At 45.4% G+C, this 13,517-nt stretch overlaps 1 protein-coding gene across 14 annotated transcripts in view; it reads right to left on the reverse strand.

Annotated features, from left to right (window-relative positions):
* The window catches only part of QKI (QKI, KH domain containing RNA binding), a 478,774-nt gene that overhangs the window by 302,977 nt on the left and 162,280 nt on the right, over window positions 1-13,517 (reverse strand). For 12 of the 14 annotated variants that reach the window (XR_012054688.1, XR_012054695.1, XR_012054691.1 and 9 more), the window contains 3 exons: window positions 10,984-11,046; window positions 10,803-10,863; window positions 7,399-7,444 (listed from right to left, as the gene is read on the reverse strand). The gene's annotated coding sequence lies outside the window, so the exon portion shown is untranslated. Of the gene's footprint in view, window positions 1-7,398; window positions 7,445-10,633; window positions 10,864-10,983; window positions 11,047-13,517 lie in introns of all 14 variants that reach the window. The other 2 variants (XR_012054685.1, XR_012054689.1) reach the window with 1 other exon arrangement.

The following is a 13,517-nucleotide window of genomic DNA, read 5'->3' on the forward strand; positions in this document are numbered from 1 at the left end:
GGTCTGGATCAGAATGCAGCAGTTCTCTCCCTTCCTCTCCTTCATCCACTGCCAAAACACCCTTGGCTGTACCCCACCCCCCTGCACTGCAGCCAGCTGACTATTCATTTTGATTTAGGGTAATTGTCAACAAGAGATCAGAAATTAATTGTTCAAAGCAGCAACACCTCACGAAAGCAGAAGTTGCTAAGGATTTGGATATGCTTTCTCCTGTTTCCACTCACAGGTTGTACTTCCAAGACAGGCTGGTTGCTCAAGCAGTGGAGGTGGAGCTACTCCAGTAGCAGGTGTCCAGCACCTGGAAGACTTTCTACCCAACTGTCTAGCTCAGTTGTGAGAACAACACTCCCATCAACTCTGTATGGGCAAAACAAAATCTATTTCTCTTCCTTGCCATTAGGGGATTCCTTCTGGAAGATGACACTGACCCCACAGTTTCACGGTACACACACACAGATGTGAGGGACAAGAGCGTGCTCCCTTCCAGCCACAGCCCTGCAAGGTCTGTCTTTCTCTATGGTTAGGGAGGGTCAGGAATGGCAGCCAGCCCTTCGTGTGCGGCCTGAGCCTGGTTAGCATCTTTCACTCTCCATCACTCAGCCATTCCTCCCATCTGCACTGGCTCTAGATGTCTCTCCCTCCCCTTTCCTCCCCTGGCTTCTCCTTGCATAGACTGATTTTGTGATGCATCCAAAGGAAGACAGTGAAAAATATATTAATAGTAACTCCTGCCTGGATGATAAAAAATACTCCCAATTCTTTGCCACCCATAGAGCTAAGCAAATCCACCTGCTTTCTACTACATGCAGCATACGGATGCTGACCACCTCCTTACAGTCTTGCACGGGGGCGCACACTGCTGAGATGCAGCCATGCTAAATACCTGACACAGAATGCATGCGAGGAAATTGCTCTTATCACCATCTATTCATTTCCTAAGGCCTCTGCAGACAGATGAGAATTTTTCCTTTATATGTCTCATTTTTCTCATTCATATATCATCCTCTCTCTTTTTCCTTTGTCTCCCCCTCCACTCCCAGCACCTCCTCATGCCGACTCCAGGTTTCAGCCATGATATAGTGGATTAGGTACAAGGCTGACTGGCAGCTCTTACAGCTGGGGATCTAATTCACATTTCTGCAGCTGGCTCGGCCCATATCTCTGAATCCCTCAGTGGCTCTTTTTTCTCCACCTGGGAAGCAGTTATGCTTATCCACTTTGAAAAAAAAGTTATTTCCACTTAATATACCAAAGAATAGAGTGGGGCTAAATAAGAAACTTAATGTGAGAGGGCATGTGTATGGTCTGCTTCACTTGGCCACTCACAGCTCAAGGAGAGCCACAGGGGGTCTGCATCCCCTGGGACTGATCTAAAAGAAGAAGCAGCAGGACGGCATCTGGAGGAGTCCATCCATCTCCCTCCCAGCAGGGTGCTAAGCAGCTACACTAACAGCAGCTGACAGTGGGAAAGCTAATGGGCATGCGCATTAGCCTACATAAGTGTATTTAAGCTAGGAGGGTTCTGCAGAAATCAAAGGAAATCCAAGCCTCCTGTTCCAGAGATTGTGACACCATGCCAAGGGCTTAAACTCTGTCTTGGGATGGTCACAAAGAGACTTCATATCATCACACTTTTTACCTCACTCAGCAGTGCAAACTCTAATGTGTGTGTGCATATACGGGTGTCTCCATATGCTGCTCAAATGCATTTTTTAAATTTCTCCCCACCAGCCCCAGAAACAGAGATCTATTACATGCCAGATAAAGGAGGGGATTTTTTCCTTAAACTCAGAAATTTTCAAGTCTAAACTCACCCCTAATCTGTCCACTGGTCCAGGACAGATTCAGCAAGCAGCTCACCGTGGCTTACCAGAGGTCCAACATCAGCCACCTGATAGATCTGCACCATAGTACCAAAAAGTTATGGTGACATCTTTTTCCTTGGCATAAGAAATAGACAATGCTATTGGGCTTAACAACAGATGCAGAGCCTTGAAGCAAATATTTCATAATAAACAAGAAACCTTTGTAAACAGTGAGTATAGATATAAAATTGATTATACACTTGGGACCAGAGCAAGATCTAAAGAACTTAGTTTTAGGCACAGTATCCAGAGATACTTCTCCCCCCAGGTCTGACCTCTGACATGTCCTCCAGGCCATGTTCATTCAGCTCAGCTGTATCTAGGAGCTTAAACTGCCCTAGAAAGCTTAAACCATGTGGGTTGGGAATAGGGAGAAGGAATGGGAGTGAAGCCAGACTGGATGAGCAAAAAATCTCTCCTGTAAAAGCTTGCAAGGCCTTTACAGATCATCATAATGGCTTTTTGTTGTTGTAGTTGCAGGGATCATTTTTTAAAACAAAGAGATAACATTTGGTTCATTTCTTTCATTTTGGTAAAGGGCAGCTCCTAAGCCCTTATCGTTAAGAAATAAGAGCAATGTTACATGTTCAAACAATTTATGTGAAGATCCTGCTATTTGTTATGGGAACAGCAAGTACAACTGCAAGTCCATTATCATCCCTCCCTGCCTCTGCATGCACAGCATGAGCAAGTGAGGAAGATTAGGGGTAAAAGCAATGGAGCCTGCAAAGTCAGTGACAAATATTCAGTACTTAAAACCCTCTTTGATGATTCTCACTCTGAAGTGAGGCTTTGATTTGGTCAGCGGTCAGACATGGACCCACTGATTTTTCTCCAATTTACTCTCAGTCTCAAAAAATAGCAACCTCTTTTTGTGATCTGATGGCTGAGAAGCAAGTGACCCAAAACCACCACAGTACTCTCCTGATGGCCCCATGAACAGTGTTGACAGGAGGTGGGCTGCAGAACTGATACAGATAAGTTAATAGAGCTGGAAGGAGTTTCTGGACACCTGCCAATGTTAAAACCTGCCAGGTTTTTTTTACTTAAAAAAAAAAAAAAATCACAAGGCAATTGGCATTACATTCTAGTCTTGTTTTGAAACTTCCTGTGACCTCCACTCCCCATATCTTCACCCTCCCACTCACAGCTAATCTCTCTCTGTCTCTCCCCACTCCTCCGTGTTTCTGCAGACAACACATTTATGATACTGCGAGTCTGCAGCAGCCGACAGACCATTTCTCATAATAAACCACTCCTGGCTGCACAGCCAGACTGGGCCCTGCCACATGCACAGTCAGGAATTCATGGGTTTTCAAAAGAAGCTTTGCACTCCAGAAAAAAATCCCTACATCTCCTGTAAGAAAAGTCCATGCAAGGGCAAGCACAGAGGGCTGGAAGAGGAGGACAGAAGGGACAGGGGGCTCTGGTCCAGCCCTCCATGACATCGTGCATGGTGAGTGCTCAGCAGTGAGCCCATCGTGAGCAGAGAGAAGAAAAGCCACTTACTGATGGGCAGCAGGGAAGGGCAAGGCACCTGCTGCGATTACTTAGCAAAGTTTAGCGGCCTTTCCACAAAGAGAAGGTTTCTGGGGAATGATTGTGACCAAAACATCAATTTAAGGAGCCTTCTGAGAGTGTGCTCTAGCTGTGCCAGCACATCCCTCTGCTCAGTGCTGCTGCCCACAGACATCACGAGGTGCAGGGGCAAGCAGGGTGGTTGGAAGGTGAGAAGGCAGGCTTTGCTGTGCCATGGTGCCTTCCTACACAGAGCTGCGATGTTGCCACCAAAGTGGCCTGTCAGGGAGGTGGTGCTTTCCTACACAGAAGCCAGCAGCAGCAGGAGAGCTGACCCTGCTGCCCCACTGCCCCGGCCACCTCACAGACGTGGTGGTGCTCTCAGCACAGGACTGGGGTCCAGACAATCTCCAGAGAGAGCATCACCTGCCACCAGCATGCCAGGCTGTGTCTGACAGGTGGGGCTGGCTGGCAGCAATGTCCCCTTCACCCATCACAGCTGAAGCGGATGGTGGAGCAAGTGACACCGTGGCATCACGCCTGCCAGGGGTGCTTTAGTACTGGAAAACTGGCAAAGGGGAAAAGGAACCTTGCCTGGGTAGACAATGAAATAAAGCAATGCAGCAATGAGACCCTGGACTGATGAGGTGCCAGGGGACTGATAGGGACCCCCAAGGTGTGGGTCTCACCCCATTATCAACTGCTTTTGGAAAAAGCAGAGTGTGGAAGGAAACCACATTTGGGAGCAGAAATTGTATATGGGCAGCAGAGGAGCACCTTGCTGAGGGAGGAAAAGGAAATAGAGGGAAGTGGCTGTACTTGTTCAGCCTAATTGCAACTGTGTCATCCTCAGCTCCTCCTGCGGCATTCCCGTGCCTACAGTACCTTCCTCCCTCTTCAGAGGGAAAGATTTACAAGCTCAGTTGATATTATTCATTTCACTGGAAATTTAAGAGGGAACCACTTGTAAAAGTGTTAAAACAACAAAAGAAAAATGGCAGAGGGATGGGGATGGTAGATATTGACAGTTACAGATGCCTTTATCTCCTTGAAACAGAACTGCACAGTGTACTCCAGCCACCTGCACCAGCAACAAGGAGAAAGAGAAAAGGAAAAAGAGGGCATAATTAAAGGATGAACAAACCTCTTGGCTTGGAGAAATCCATGTCTCTCTACACCTGAGCCCAACTGTTTGCTGCACAACCCTACAGCCCTCCCTGTGCCAAAACAGACCTGTCATGAGGGGCCAACACAGCTACAATGCCAAACCTAAACACAGCATGGTAAATTTTAAAGAAATTGAGATAGGCTAGAAAGTAACAAATCTGTGGGAACAGAAACTTTTCTCTCTTCTGGCTCTTCTGTTGGAGTCTCAGATGCTTTGGACAGTGATCAATGAGAGGAAAACAACAGCATTTTCCATCTGTACTTGCTAAACAGGCACACTGGCACAAGCAGCTGCTGAACCAGGGCATCCCACTGGCATCATCTTCCCATGAATCCACGGCTGGAGCAAGATGAGTCCCACTACAGAGGCTTGGAAAATGTACCAGTTTATAAAATAAGAAGTTTTGTACTACTGAGAAAGGAATCAAAGTGGTGCTTTCAGGAAATACCACTTTCAGTATCAAAACCGTGGTGTCAAGGCACCAAGTGGAGGCTGCCAGAGGGCACAGCCAAAAGTGCTAAAGCAGTGAGATACTGAGGAATGAATGGCAGCAGCCTTGAGAACAGTGCTGGCACCCCAACATATGACAGGATTCAAGGCCAGACACCTGGAGGGTCTGAAAGCCCTGTCTCTGCAGATGAAAAAGACACATCTCAAATTGAGCCTACCAAAGCCTTTTAGAATAAAAAAGCTAGTGCAGAAGAATGAAAAGCATCACCTCATAGGAGTAAGCTACAAATGAAGACTCTGAACATAAAATCAAAATAGACACGAGCCTTTGGGAACAGAGGCATTATGAGGTATGGGAGCTCAAATGGGGGCAACACAATTAGACTTCCTTGCCTGAATGGGTCCAAAAGAATCACAACTTAGCAATGTGGCCACTGGCTACCCCGCAGCTTAAAAAATGGCCTGGTTTCAAGTAGTCCTGAGTATGCAGCAGGTTCTTACTGAAAATTTAATCCATATATCGACCTAGTAAGTGCCTAATATCTTCACCTTAAGCTGCTCTCTGAAATCACCTCCTCAGGAGTCAGCTCACGGTTCATGTGCACACATGTGCCTGGAGCACATCCTCAGGTTCAGCTATCCTTGTGCTAGGGAAGGACAATCCCTGCACTCAGCTGTCCCTGCTACATCCCTCTCAGCCTCTCCTGCTTCAACACCACAGGAAGCACTGGGACAGCACTGCAGAAAGTGGGAGGCCATGCTCAGAGAACGGCTCCTAAGCACCTCTACACCTGCTGCTTTAACTCACCTCCCTGCTGCTGCTGGTGCCTCACTCACACCAGGGCTACCAATTGTGTCAAAGGCATGTTGGCAGGGACAGGTCTTTCAGGAGCAGACAGCAGGAGGAGAGGAGGACTGACCTTACAGAAACAGAGGCCGGATGAAAGCGTGACTGTAAAATAAGACACGCACACATGTTGCTGTGAAATCATTCCTCTCAAAAACACCAAGCCAGATCACCTGAGTGCTGGGACTGCTGCAGAAGGCTTTAATCTGTAGTGGTAGTGCTGGTACCTAAAGCCATTGCGAAGTCAGTGCTTGCAACACTGAGATGTGCCTAAGCCCTGCTCCATGGCTCAACTCCACAATGTACCTGATGGTGCCATTGCCCTGTGGTAAAATCTGGCCTTTTCACCAGAAAACTCACTCACTCTTTTTCCAAAGTGAAGGAGGTGTGGGTCTTTCTCATGCATTGTAAACACTACCTCAGCCTTTCCATTGGAGTGGTCAGTTCCTACAGTTCCTACTCTTTCTTCCCAGTTGTTAAAAAGAATGGGGTGTCCCTTCACGGCTCGTTATCCAGGCTCTCCACCAACCCAGACCTCCTCTTCCTCACTACCCCACAGTTCTGGATAGGGGATCTCTGACAACAGGGACTTACTCCTATGAAGTGGTTCAGCATCCTGGCAGCAGTGAACAGGAAACTCAGAAACTTTAGCACCATCGCTGTGGATGTGAGTCCAGCTCTCTGTATCTCCTAACACATTTTGCAGAATTTAATTCATACAGTTCAGCACATGTTGGCAGAGATTTGCAACAGACAGTTCACCACAAAGGTGCCTCTCTCAGAGAGTTCACCATAATTCCCCAGCATTTGTAACTTAGTCCTGTAATTGAATGAATCAGCAGAATTTTCTATCACTTATAGAGAACAAAAGACTTAAAATTTAACCTCAGTGACCTCTGAGGGCTCAAATCCATAGACTCCATAAAATTCATGGCAGAGAAGGACATCAACACATTTATTTGGTGTTTTCATTAACATTTTTTTCATCTACTCTTATGATTTACAAGACAGGGAGATCTGACTCATGCCTTTGGAACATTTGGGGTTGGCAGGGGAAGATGCCCCATACATGTCTGTACCTTGCTGTCTCTGAAAAGGTCGATGCCACTCATTATTGTGTGTCAGTGTTCTCAAGGATAAAGCACCCACATGGCTGGCCAAGAGGTGCACAGTGAAGCTGCAAAGTGTGTTATGTCTTATGGAGTAGGATGCTATTTCACTGAGGAGGGGCTGACCTGAATATGCACCTTGATCTCCTTCTGTCTTTGGAATTTTCTAAAATCCTGTGATGTAAGGTTTATGCAAAAAAAAATTGTTATAATAAAAAAAGTAACAAAAAATGTTTGAATATCCAGCATATCCATGTATTCACTGTACAGTAGAGGTAAGAACACGAGATTTCTTTTTCTGCAAGATTCACCTTCATCTCTCTATTCTAGTCAATAGCTCCCTTTTACACCACTCAGGTGAATTCCCATACTGGGCTAAAGAATTCACCTAATGAACAGATTAGGTTACAATTTGCTTTTGGGATTAAAATCCCTACTTACTGCTCATCTGTTTCCAAACAGTCATGGAACCTGCAGATGGGCAAACCTGAAAAAAAAAAAATACAGAAAACCCTCATCCATTTATATGTTAAACATCAGAACTGTCTATAAAATGAAAGCTTTCTCCTTGCTCTTCTTAGAAAAACAAGCAAACAAACCAACCAACCAAATGTACTTGAAATCATGAGCATATAAAGAAGGATTTTTTTCTATTATCATAGCAAGCAGGATGCAATGCATACTACCAAAAGGTTCTTAGCTAAGCAGCTCTAAAGGGGTTTATATCAGAAACGCTGCAAAAACAAACACGGCATGGAGCTATACAAATCCAGGGCGGTTTGCTGTGGCTCAGCCCTATTATCCAAGTTAATGATGCTTTGGTGTCACACCTGCACACCCCCGCAGGGTGGGTCTCCAGCAGTGCTATCCTCTATCTATGGAGCTGACTCAGCCTCCAGAAGAGCTGCCTCTGGCCATGAGGCCAGTGTTCTTCCTTGCCTGGGGAGAGGGGAGTGGGGCAAGAACCAGGGAGTGCAGGGAAAAGGGGACTCTGAGTCACAGCTGTCGAGGTGGAATAGAAAGGAAGAGGGTTTGAGTGTGAGGAGCAATGAGTATGGAAACTTCTCCCTCTTGCCCCTTCCCAGAAGAGCCACTTCCCTGCATCCCCTCAGCCTCCCTCCACAGCTCCACCCAGATGAGTTTCTCATGGCTGGAGGAGGGGCAAAGCAAATGCTGACAATGGCAGCTGTTTTTCCAGGGATTTGCCTTGCCTGTGTCTGACACCAGCCCTGAGAACTGCTCTTGGTGTCTGGTTATAGTTTTGTGATTTTGTTTCAAGTGGATATCCCAGCCTAAGACCTGATGGTGGTTGAAGTTCCCTGCATGGACCAGAGGTAGCTAAGGAAAAAAAAAAAAAAAGTGTTAATTTGGTAATAATAACCCTTATTATCCAGAAATCAATAAAAGTTGTGCCTATTAACATGCTTTTGATGCTTACATTGAGTCATACATCTGAAGCCTGCTTAAGCCAGAGACACCTCAGTCATTATTATGCTGGTTTTACCAGGTGCAATTTTTGGAAATCCCTCCTCTTCTCTTTTTGGATCTGCACCAACCATTTTCCTGCTTCCTCCCTGGCAATCATGCCCAACAGCAGAGGAGACAAGGAGCTGCAGCTGGAGCTCAAGATGCTGCAACAGCAGACAAAACCTCAGGATTCACCCCACAGAACTGGGCTTCCCACTGCTTCCAGTCAGTGTGAGTGCCTTGCACCAGCCTACAGCTACAAGTTCAACCAAATCAAGGCAGCCTAGGGCTGGTGTCTGCTGCAACGAACCAGACCACTGACACCCAGGTGAAAGATTTCAGAGAATCAAATACATATTTCTTCTCCTGTCGGAATCTGTGGTATTAATGATTCTGAGATTGTAGAAAATCTCTGTCTTTCTGCCCTGTTGCCAAAGAAGAAGCCATAATTCGTCTGTGCTGTTTCCAAGGTTGTTTATTCTTGCTTATCTCTAACATGTTCTGCTGCCCTGCCGCAGCTCTGTCCTGTAGGGCAGCGTGTGGGGCTCTGCCCCCAGTGGGATGTTACAAACATTATATACCAGAAACTACCTGTGCTATACGTACAATAATGTGCCAATATCTATCATCTACGTTGAACAGTGTGTCCCCAGCCTAAACCAATAGAAAAATGCCAACACTACAGTGAAACATGGAGGGCATGAAGAAGGAGGAAAAGGACAAGACACACCCCATTTCCTCCATCTTGTCCCCTTTGAACCCCTAATCTAGAATCCTAAAATTTTACTTTTGCACCCATGCCACACTTAATTATTACTTATATCAAACACTCGGAACTTGTAATTCATCCTGTAAGATTGAAAACTCTTTTCCATGGAAAGAGATCAGAGACAGTGTCTCTTGGGGCTCTGTACAGGGGGGTTCCTGACCCCCTGCCAGGTCCCAGGCCTTCCAGGGCAGCCAGAGGGAAGCTCTGGATTCCCACATTCTCCTATGCGGGTTGCAGCTAAGAAAGGTTCTTCTGCATGAAATTTGGAGAGGCTCTCTCCTCTAATTCCCTGAAGAAAATCCAAAAGCAGAGAGCGAGACCAACATTGCACTGGTATATTGGCTGATGGGTACAAAACCTTCTGACAAGTAGTTTGCTTGGCCCTGATTGGAAAATATCTTTAATTAAAACACCACATCAGAATCCTGAACCAATTTCATCCCAGCTCTGCTAAGTGCTTTGTACAAAACATTAACTCTAAAATCTCATTACACATTAGCAATCCCTGTGACAAACATAAATGGTAATTTAGCTCTAATGCATTCTGGAGCAAGCCATTTTTAAGATAGGCACATGATATCAGCTTGCTAGGAGAAGGGGAAGAGTTGAATTTATCTGTCTCTTTATTTTTTAAACAAATGGCTCTAATTGGCTCAGCAATGGGCTACACAAATCACTGTCATGTGCAGACCTGGCAGTACATAGCAGCTGTTTAGCCCAAATCAGGCAAGTGAGCCTGGGCTGGGTTTTGAAATCCCACCAGCAGTGCCGAGCTCCCTTGTATTTAAGCATTCAGAGGAAGGGGACTGGGATGGGCAAGGTGGGAATGTCTGTTGATATTACAGGACAGCAGGGAGATACATCCAGAGACTGCAGGTAATGTAAGCTTGCTCAAAAGCACAGGGAAGAGGGAAGAGGAAGGAGGTGGAACTAGTGCCTGTAGTTGCTCCAGCTGGATTCCAAGGAAAGAAGCACGAGTGCAAAAAAGGCAAAACCTGCAGTGGTGATGTGATCCCAAGCACTAGTTGGAATTTTGCACTACTAAACACCGCACAATCCAGCCAGGACAACAGAGGAAACTGCAGGGAATAATATTTATATTAAAGTACAAGGACTGTCTTAACAACACTTCTAGGCCAGAGGGACAGTTGTGGAACTAATGTTATTTGCATTTCTTGTCAAAAAGACATTAAATATCCCTTCTTTGATTAGTAGCAACATTTTCAATCTCTCTCTAGTCTTAAAAATGACCTTTCCAAACTCCTCAGGCTGCACCTTGATCAATTCTTCTGTGTGCAAGAAAGCACATGGGCTGTTAACTTTGTGAAATGGAGAATTTCCAGTTATTTACTATGGGATTATGAAGCATGCACATAATAAATATTATACAGAGATTTTAAGAATGAGCAAACCCCAACATTTCCTCCAAATACCACCTACCAGATTTGGTAATTTCCTGGAAATCTAGAGCTGGAATCACTTTTTTACTGGCTGAATGGAAGTTGCTGAAGTTTTCAGTGAAGGGAATGCTCATCTGATCTTTTCTGGCTAATCAGATTATTTCTGATTGAATTCTTTTTGTGGGGGTGGGTGGAAGGAAGCAGATTACCTCCATCCACTCCCTTGTCAGAGCTTGCCATCATGATCGGATGATGCTTCCTGTGTTGTATCTGTAGAGAAAAGGTGGAAATCAAAATAAACTTGACTTTGACAATGCACATCTCTCTCGTGTAAAAATATTTGAAAACCTGTGTTTGATCTAGCAAGAAAAAAATCCCCCTAAAACTTACTGCAGGATGGGTGCAATCTTCAACCAGCTCTTCTTTCAAGCAGCAGTTGTGCTTTATTTTGCCCTACAAAAGTAAAGAAATTATTTCTACCAGTTTAACATGTGCCCAGACATATTAGCTCCATGTGCTTTTGAAATCTCTTTCTTGTGTGGCAGAAAAAGGAAACTTACCACATTGTATTAAAAAAAAAAAACAAACTTCATTTTTACTTGCAACTGAAGTGTCATTCCGTGATTTTCCCTATTTCCAGTCCAGGAAGAGCTGCCTGCCCCTCTGTACTGGGGCTGTTCCTTCCCTTTCCCAGAGCTCTGCAAGAGGTGTCAAGTCCAGCTATCTCCATAGAAAGATTTGCTAAACACTTGGCATTTTACTTACACCTCTGTTCCAAAACATCTGAAAACTACCACACAGACCAGGCAACTAAGCTCTGCTTGAGAGTCAAAAAAATGAGAAGCCCCAGAGGAGGTTTTTGTGAAAAGGCAGTGACCTTGCATGTAGGGAAGCTGACAGCAGTCAGGTGGTGGGTGGTTGCAAGGCCAATAGTTCCTCAATTTTTACTTCTTAAGAATAGTAGCTTGGGGTTGCAGCTCTACCTGTGACTTAGTCTGCTGTTAGACCAGTGTCCCAAAATCATTCAGGTTCTTCAGAAGACTTTTCCTTGAGTAATAGAATATCCTGAGTTGGAAGTTTCTCACAAGGATCCTCAAAGTGCAACTTCTGGCCCTGCACTGGACAACCTCAAGAATTCCATAACATACCTAACAGTGTTGTCCAAATACTTCTTGAACTCTGTCAGGCTGGTGCTGTGACCATTTCTCTAGGGAACCTGTTCCAATGCCAAACCACCCTCTGGGTGAAGAACCTTTTCCTAATATCCAACCTTAACCTCCCCTGACACAACGTCAGGCCATTCCCTTGGGTGCTGTCACTGTCACCCCAGAGCAGAGATCAGTGCCTGCCCCTCCCCTTCCCCCATGAGGAAGTTGTAGCTGCAGTGAGGTCTCCCCTCAGTCTCCTCCAGGCTGAGCAGACCAAATAGCCTCACCTGCTCCTCATACGGCTTCTCCTCAAGGCCCTTCACCATCCTCATGGTCCTGCTTTGGACACTGTCTAACAGTTCAATGTCTTTTTTACATTGTGTCACCCAACACTGCCCCAGCACTCGAGGTGAGGCCACCCCAGCTCAGAGCAGAGCAGGACAATTCCCTCCCTTGCCCGGCTGGTGATGCTGTGCCTGATGCACCCCTGGACAGGGTTGTCCCTCCTGGCTGCCAGGGCACTGCTGGCTCACTCTCAACCTGCCATCAACCAGGACCCCCAGATCCCTTTCTGTGGCACTGCTCTCCAGCATCTCATTCACCATTCTGTGCATACATCCAAGTTTGCCCCATCCCAGATGCAGAATCCATCATTTATCTTTGTTAAACTTCATATGATGACCCAGCCTTCTAATTTGTTTTGGATGCTTTCTGGCTGGCCCACAGTTTTTCATTTCTTCATTTAAAGCAACACTTTCCTGAATTGTTCATCCTCTACAAGATCTGCCTTCCACACCACCCTAGTATACTGCCAGCTTTCAGCATAATTTTCATTCCTCTTGCCACACCTATGCACTTGCTTCAGCTACTGGACACTTTTGCCATAGACTAAAAGATCATATTTAGTAGAACTTTCAGTAACAAGCAGCATGATGTCAAGGCAGCTCTACTGCTGTAACTGCACATGTGTTAGGTAGCTGTACTCTTTCTGTTGTCTGGATTTAGATCAGTACACTGGGTTTCAGAGTTCAGTCAAAAATTATTGCATGTTTTCCACAGAAGGGGTGGGGAGTAATTTGAGGTGATAGCTTATTTTGTCCTCAGCATGGCCCTTGGCTAATCATTAAAGCATTCTGCAGACTCTGCAGAAGTGAGTCCATTTTGAAGGGGACACTGCAGAGTGGGAACAGGAGCTGTGCTTAAATTTGTGTTTGGCAGTGACAATCAGCATTATCAAGTTCATTATCTTCATTAGACATGTGAAGAACAGAACAATGCTGTTGCTTTATTTGCAGTCTTCTGCCTCAGTTATATGCTGACCTTGGTCCATATAACTCCAGTCATAACATTGTCCTTCTGTGGCATATCTTAACAAAAAGTCATCAAGGCCTTTGACTCTTCATGACATGCTTCACAGCTCTGCCTACATACCTGTGTCTGCATTCTTACATAGCTGTGTCCCACACCTGCCCGGGACCTAACCACCCTTGTTCAAAGGCAGAAACTCAGCCAGGGTAGCTTAAAAAAAAAAAAAAAAAAAAAAAAAAGGTTCAACTCGTTCTACTCCTTAGTTCAGCTTATCATTGTAGAAAGTCACTGCCTGTGTACTTTGTGCCAATCCCATGTTTAAAAACTACATTTGGTTCACATCAAGAGGAATTTTCTTCTCAACATTGCTCCAGCAGAAAGCATAAGCTTCACCTACTGTGGAACACATGACATCACTCCAAAAATAGTCCACTACTTCAGCTTAAGAGTAATGAAGCTACCTGTTAG

Source organism: Taeniopygia guttata, chromosome 3 (assembly GCF_048771995.1).
Source record: "Taeniopygia guttata chromosome 3, bTaeGut7.mat, whole genome shotgun sequence".
Classification (NCBI taxonomy): domain Eukaryota; kingdom Metazoa; phylum Chordata; class Aves; order Passeriformes; family Estrildidae; genus Taeniopygia; species Taeniopygia guttata.